This window comes from Gadus morhua, chromosome 2 (genome assembly GCF_902167405.1).
Source record: "Gadus morhua chromosome 2, gadMor3.0, whole genome shotgun sequence".
Lineage (NCBI taxonomy): Eukaryota > Metazoa > Chordata > Actinopteri > Gadiformes > Gadidae > Gadus > Gadus morhua.
Window position 1 is genome coordinate 17,475,958 of NC_044049.1, and position 6,288 is coordinate 17,482,245.

The window sequence follows — 6,288 nt, forward strand, 5'->3', positions numbered from 1 at the left end:
GAAAAGACTACTGAAGGTCATTAAGGCCCAGGCCTACATGACGCCTGGTGAAATGGAAATGTTGTGTATTCTCTGTGCCAGAGTAATGAGGCCATTTACAAATGATGTTCCGAACAGAAAACAAATGTCTTATGATCGCCTAATAGGAGAGTAACTAACGAATATTCCCCTTCGCTACAATGATCGAGAAGGCCTACAGCAAATTTTCGTAGCCGCAACCAACATCAAAATAAAATTGGACTACCCACAGTATCCATATACACACAAACTGAGAATGAGTATATAGAATATATATTATACATATATCTTAAACAGCAATATAGGACTACAGCATAAAATCATGCATTATATCAAACATGTTTCTTCCGTTATCGAGGATATTAAGATTAATTTTCATATGCAACTGGTGTAGGCCACTAGGTCTATACTCAAACGAGCTGCAACACAGATATAAATATGATAATAACAATAACAACAATTAATCGAATGATTAATAGGCCTATACTTAAAAGGACTCCATTGGGGTTGGATTGAATTGCAACACAAAAAAACAACATTTCGCCGGTCAATTTATTGGGAAATCCAGCCTATAGCCTGGATTTTGTATAAATATTTAATCATTTTCTTTCCTATCCAAATTAAATACAATTATGTGTTGGAGAAAATAGATTCAGTGACCTAATAACAAAATGAATAAGCCCGAAACATTACCAGCACGGTTCCAACATTCAATAGGTTGGCTATTTATGAAGACCAATTTTTGTACTCACCGAGAGACTTTTTATTTTGTGTTGTTTTGAGTGAAGAAAACGGCTTCCACAAAGCTCCTCGTCCAAACTGCTGGGTGGCAGCGATGGGGAGACATGGGGAAAGCAGGAAGGGAAAAAAAGAAAAATATAGAGAAGCGATCAAAGGAGGGGTCTTTGGAAATCCGATAGAGTGCAAGAGACCTCTTGTAGATCAGCAGGACGGGTTGAAAACGGGACAGAACCGAGAGCAACGGCGTGTTTAACCTTTACTCATTATCTATCATTATTTAAATTACCACAATAAATATGCCATACAAGTATAGTGCACATTTGTGGCCTGTTCAGGTATAACTATCTGGAGTTGCCTGCAAGTAAGTTTCGCTACAATACAAATAGCTAAAAGCCATGGTGCAAATAGCAGGCCTTGGCTATAATATGTCAAATTCTATCAATTTAAAGACGGAGACGACAATATTATCCTATAGATTAAAGGCCCGAGTCAACCAAAAACATAAAGGCCTCACATCTAAAATGCAATCATTCATTTTAATTCGTTTCATTCAGTAGGCCCATCATTTTAGTTGAATTTATGCGTAAAACACAAGCAACCACCAATAATCATAATGATTAGAAATAAAACAATTAGGCAAATATAATTAAAGGCCTAATGAAGTCATGCCCTGTATAGTAGGCCTACAGTAGGCTACCAATAGTATAAAGGTCATGAGTATCTTCAACATTTTGAAGGAAAATACATCTCATAGACCCGAGAGGTAAGGTGTGAATGTTGCGTTAAACGAAGACTACCCAAATCCAGAACGCAGCAAAGTGTGCAAATTTGCCCAAAGAGAACAACCAAGACAATCTAAGCGTGAACGCAAAAGAAGAATATCCTCCATTAACCAAAATAGAGATTGAGAGAAATGAGCATCCATATCCGAATGCGCGGATCTTCCGTCAGTAAACGTTTTTTTAAAAAAGTGCAATAATTGAATAGGATCCACTCTGTTGTGGTAGAAGTGGCGGAAAAAATCACTGTCCGTGTTGTTGCATAGCGGCTGTTATTACTGCTGGAATAAAATCGTTGGCCGCTTTGCTTCTCTGTTTCTTCTCCTGACAGCTTCCCCCAAACACATAAATCAAAACCAAGGATCGCCGACCTCCCCACTACTAGCCTACTACTACTACTACGGAGGCCTGCGATGCTGCAATAAAGTTATTTATTGTATCCTTCCACGACATTCACACACACACAACTTTGGCTACCTTCCATGATTATCGTTAAGGCCAGGGGGTATTTTCCTCTTCCCTCACGGGTAAACCTCGGTGGTGTTCGGGCCGCCTTCTACCCTTGCGACCCAGAGCAGTTGACTAGTCTAAAGTTGCCTAGAAAGTGATGCCGGGTCGACGCTGCCCCTGTCGACTAGCTTAGCCAGCTAGCCTAGCCCCCCGAAACAAAGGGAGGAGGTTGCTTTCAGTTCAAGAACAGCTGATGAGACACATTTTTGTCCTCCCAAAAAATGAATGTTTTTTTCACAGAGCCCTTTCTAATTCAATCAAGAGGTTTCACCTTTTAATCAAACAATACTCATTAAGATGGAAATTAAACCAATACGAGCTATAAAGACCCCCCCCCCCCCCCCCTATAGTTGTATGCCTAATTTGACAAATGTACATTAAATGCATGCATGAAAATGCAACAGAAGCGAGATATAACATTTACCTCAGTTCAAAAAAGAGCCTGACAGGGCGATATAATATATATACATATACATACATGCAACACATGAATCGTAAAATCATACTGCTCCTGCTCCTGCAGCCTAGCTAAACAACTTAACACAAGCTCAGCTTTGTCTTTCTTTTTCTTTCAACTACTTTATCAGCATTATACTTCTTTATCTCCTGTGGTCTGGTGGTGCCGTCACAGGGCGCATACACACCCACACATACCACCCCCCCCCCCACAGTTCAGGACACGCCTTGATATGGCAATAGTAATTCAGGGCTAAATGTGACCCATCATTTACCAGTGTGTTGGGGTCTTGGTTTTCTAATATAACCAGCCGGCGGGGAAGGGACGCTGCCAGCAACACAGAGGAGACAGATTGTTGCAGAGCTCTCCAAGTGACCTTTGGCACGAAGAGTATAAATAAGTCACTGTGTTTAATGATCAATCAACAAACCAACTGCTTAGGAATCCCTGTTTTATAGCCCATTTTATGTGTTTCATTACATCCCAATGCTGGCTACTGTTATGGCATCTTGGCTTCATATTTATTTTCACTGACTGAAATAGGAGATTTGTTGTGCTTTGAGAAGACAACAATTTGAACCTTTGCTTAAGGTAGAGGAACCTACTTAAAGTGAGTGATAATAATATAAAGAAAGATAGACTCATGGACGTGAGTCATAAACAAACAAACAAACCAATACATATGGCTAACTAATGTAGTCAAAAAGCTAAATGAACACAATGTGAGGGAGAATGCGGGCTACTCATCAGTTCAAGAAAAAAGCTATGGACTCTGAAGAAGATTGGAAGAATTGCACAGTGGATACAATACAACTTTTCCACGATAGAAGGAGCTAGCGCAAACAGACTCAAGAGATCACTGCTCTGCACACCTGTCACAATTATGTCTTGATAGGATAACATATATCATGATACAATTGGCAACATTCTTGGTCTTAATATCCTGTTGTTATTGTTCTTCTTTTCATTTGTATTATCAATATTATTGCCATTATTATTGTAATAAATCCCAATAAGTGCACTCTGGTGTTTCCATCTACTTGATGGGACCACACAGCACCATCACCACCGACACAATCAGGCCAAGTGATGACAAACTAGCCTCCAACCATAGAGATAGTCTGTATTGCATCTCCTCTCCTTTCCCCAGCTCTGGTAGGGGGATACCCACGTTTCAACACCAACCGGTTGTGGAGCTGGCCATCCGGCGCAAGTATGCGAAAGGAGTTTCACAATGAAAGGAGAGGACAGAAAGAAAAGATTGAGCAAACAAGGTTGGAGGACCACCGGGATACTTTGTGACTCTATGAAGAAGAGATTGAGGAGGGGAGGAATAAGCAGACGCGATGTGTGTTGTCACTCAACATGGCTGGAGGATGGGGCAGGCATTCTTACATTTATATTAGAGTTACCGTTGAATATATTTGAAGCAGGAAACAGATATATAAGAGAGAGAGGGGGATAGAGAGGCCAGAGAGAGAGAGCGAGAGACAGAGAGAGAGAGAGAGAAAGAAAGAGAGAGAGCGAGAGAGAGAGAGAGAGAGAGAGAGAGAGAGAGAGAGAGAGAGAGAGAGAGAGAGAGAGAGAGAGAGAGAGAGAGAGAGAGAGAGAGAGAGAGAGAGAGAGAGAGAGAGAAAGAAAGAGAGAGAAAAAAAAGTGTCTGGGTCCAAATTGGTGTTTGATTAAACCCCAAGGCTAACTGATCTCCTCAATGCATGCAGGTTGGTCTTGCTCCCATGCACTCAGTCTATTATTAAACATCCCACTTGTAAAATTGAACCTCCATTTCATTCACTGAGTCCCCACGACCCCGACTGCACACATGGGGGCCTATCAATCAGTATGCTCTGTGATTTAAGATTGGACTGGTTCAAAAACTGTAGCAGAATTATGTAGCAACAAATTGCATTACATAAATACATCAACCTAGATAACTTATTCAAAATGTACATGCTTTCTCTCCATTGGAAAATAGGGATTTATTATTCCATAGAGTCTATAAACCACATTCATAACGTGGGTCAAATGTGGAAGAACGCCATAAATAATGAGTCCTATTAACGTCAAGTCAGTCCGCATGAGATTAGACTTATTAACCATTAACCTGCATTTATATTTTTGAGATTATTTCACACAGAGAGTTTTTTGTGAACGAAATTGCAGAAAGGGCTTTGTTTGTAATTTAGTACGCAGCACATTTCTGGCTGCCGAGACCAACTACATACAGCGTGTTTGGGCATGTCAACACCACTATGTTCCTCAATCACGATGGTTGAGTAATGGGTTACTTAAGGTATCAAACACCTCAGACGTATTGTTTCGTAACAAAGTAGGCTGGGGTTGTTTGTGTTGTCCCTTTGGTTCCAGGTAGTGACACATGGCATTTGAATCAGTTGGCTAATCTTTAAAATTTAGATATAACAGGGAATAATAAAGACACTGAAAACATGAGCTTCTTGGAGTAATCCATAAAACTTTTGACTGGAAATAGGATCTGTAGCTATTTTTGTCTTCATGAGTATTCCAATGTATACCAATACCCAATTTATTTATTTTAATTACTAGTCGTCAGAGTCCGATTTTTGTGTAATTCGGACCAGTAAAGAGAATGATTGTTTGTACAGCTGTTGTCTGTACAGAACTTTGAGGTATTAGTAAAGTCAAACAGGGTCCACTAACTATCCTGTTTTCAGCAAAAAAGGTAGAGAAATGTTGGGGCAATTTGGACATTTGGGATGGTTTTCCTTGGGTAGGGTTCTAATAACCTCTAAATGCTGTTCCTCAACACTTTGGCACACCTACAACAACCAATTTTGACCTTACAAATTTGAGATATAACTCACATTGGAATCTTTCAGTTATGGTTTAAACCTCTTTGAAATAACCTGAGAATTTGTATTAACCTATCAGTATCAAAAACTTTAAGCACATTTGATTACATGCGAAACATTTAGTTACATTGGTATACATTGATACGTTCTTTCTGTTTACCCTTTGTATACACCTCAATACATAACTCTTTTCCAGACACAATTTGAAATCAATGAAATTGTGTATAGTTCTCAAAGGATTTTGTGCAAGTTCACTTCAAGAACCTCTTTGGTCTGTAAAGTTTCACTATAGCACCTTAAAAAAACACACATTCCATTCCCTTGAGCAATGTCATGCTCTTCTATTTGACAGCATACATCAGAGGAGACCTGCATCAGCTTGGACTTATTTAAACTCTTTCTTTATGCACTTTTTTCAATAAAAAGTGGTTAGATACTAGGGGTAGTATTGCTTTAAGTTTTATTTAATTGAAACCCGTTTCCTTGCTCTGGGCAGTGTGAGCACTTTTGAAAGACTCCAAATACTTCCCTCTGGCGTAACAAAGTCCTGCCATCAGCTCCTTCCTTTGACAGAGTTAATCGTTATCAGAGATGCTAATCTTTAACCTAGAACTCAAAGAGTGCTTTTAGTGAGGGGGGTTGTGAATGTGCATAGTTGTGTGCATTTTTTTGTATGTGTCAGTACTTGGAGGGTCACCGAGGGACAAGAAACTGAGTTGGTCAATTTGCTGCTCGTGGCTGCAAGGCCAACAAAGATGAGACACAGAATGTCTCTCAGCAAATGGGAGGATAGGTGTGGTTGTCTGTGTGTGTGTATGTGTATGTGTATGTGTATGTGTGTGTGTGTACTGACTGTACTTTTGATTATTAAATATACTTTACAATTAAGTTATCTGTCATGTAAAAAGTGATGGGGTAACCCTGATAATGTTTCAACGTTATTATTACCTTA

The 6,288-nt window shown here is 39.6% G+C and overlaps 1 protein-coding gene across 13 annotated transcripts in view; it reads right to left on the bottom strand.

The window, feature by feature from the left end:
* The window catches only part of hoxb3a (homeobox B3a), an 82,502-nt gene that overhangs the window by 13,342 nt on the left and 62,872 nt on the right, over positions 1-6,288 (bottom strand). For 8 of the 13 annotated variants that reach the window (XM_030344886.1, XM_030344858.1, XM_030344869.1 and 5 more), the window contains one exon: positions 771-837. The exons of 1 other annotated variant lie outside the window; for it this stretch is intronic. The gene's annotated coding sequence lies outside the window, so the exon portion shown is untranslated. Of the gene's footprint in view, positions 1-770; positions 841-2,015; positions 2,324-6,288 lie in introns of those variants that run through there. 4 more of the 13 variants (XM_030344846.1, XM_030344928.1, XM_030344919.1 and 1 more) reach the window with 3 other exon arrangements.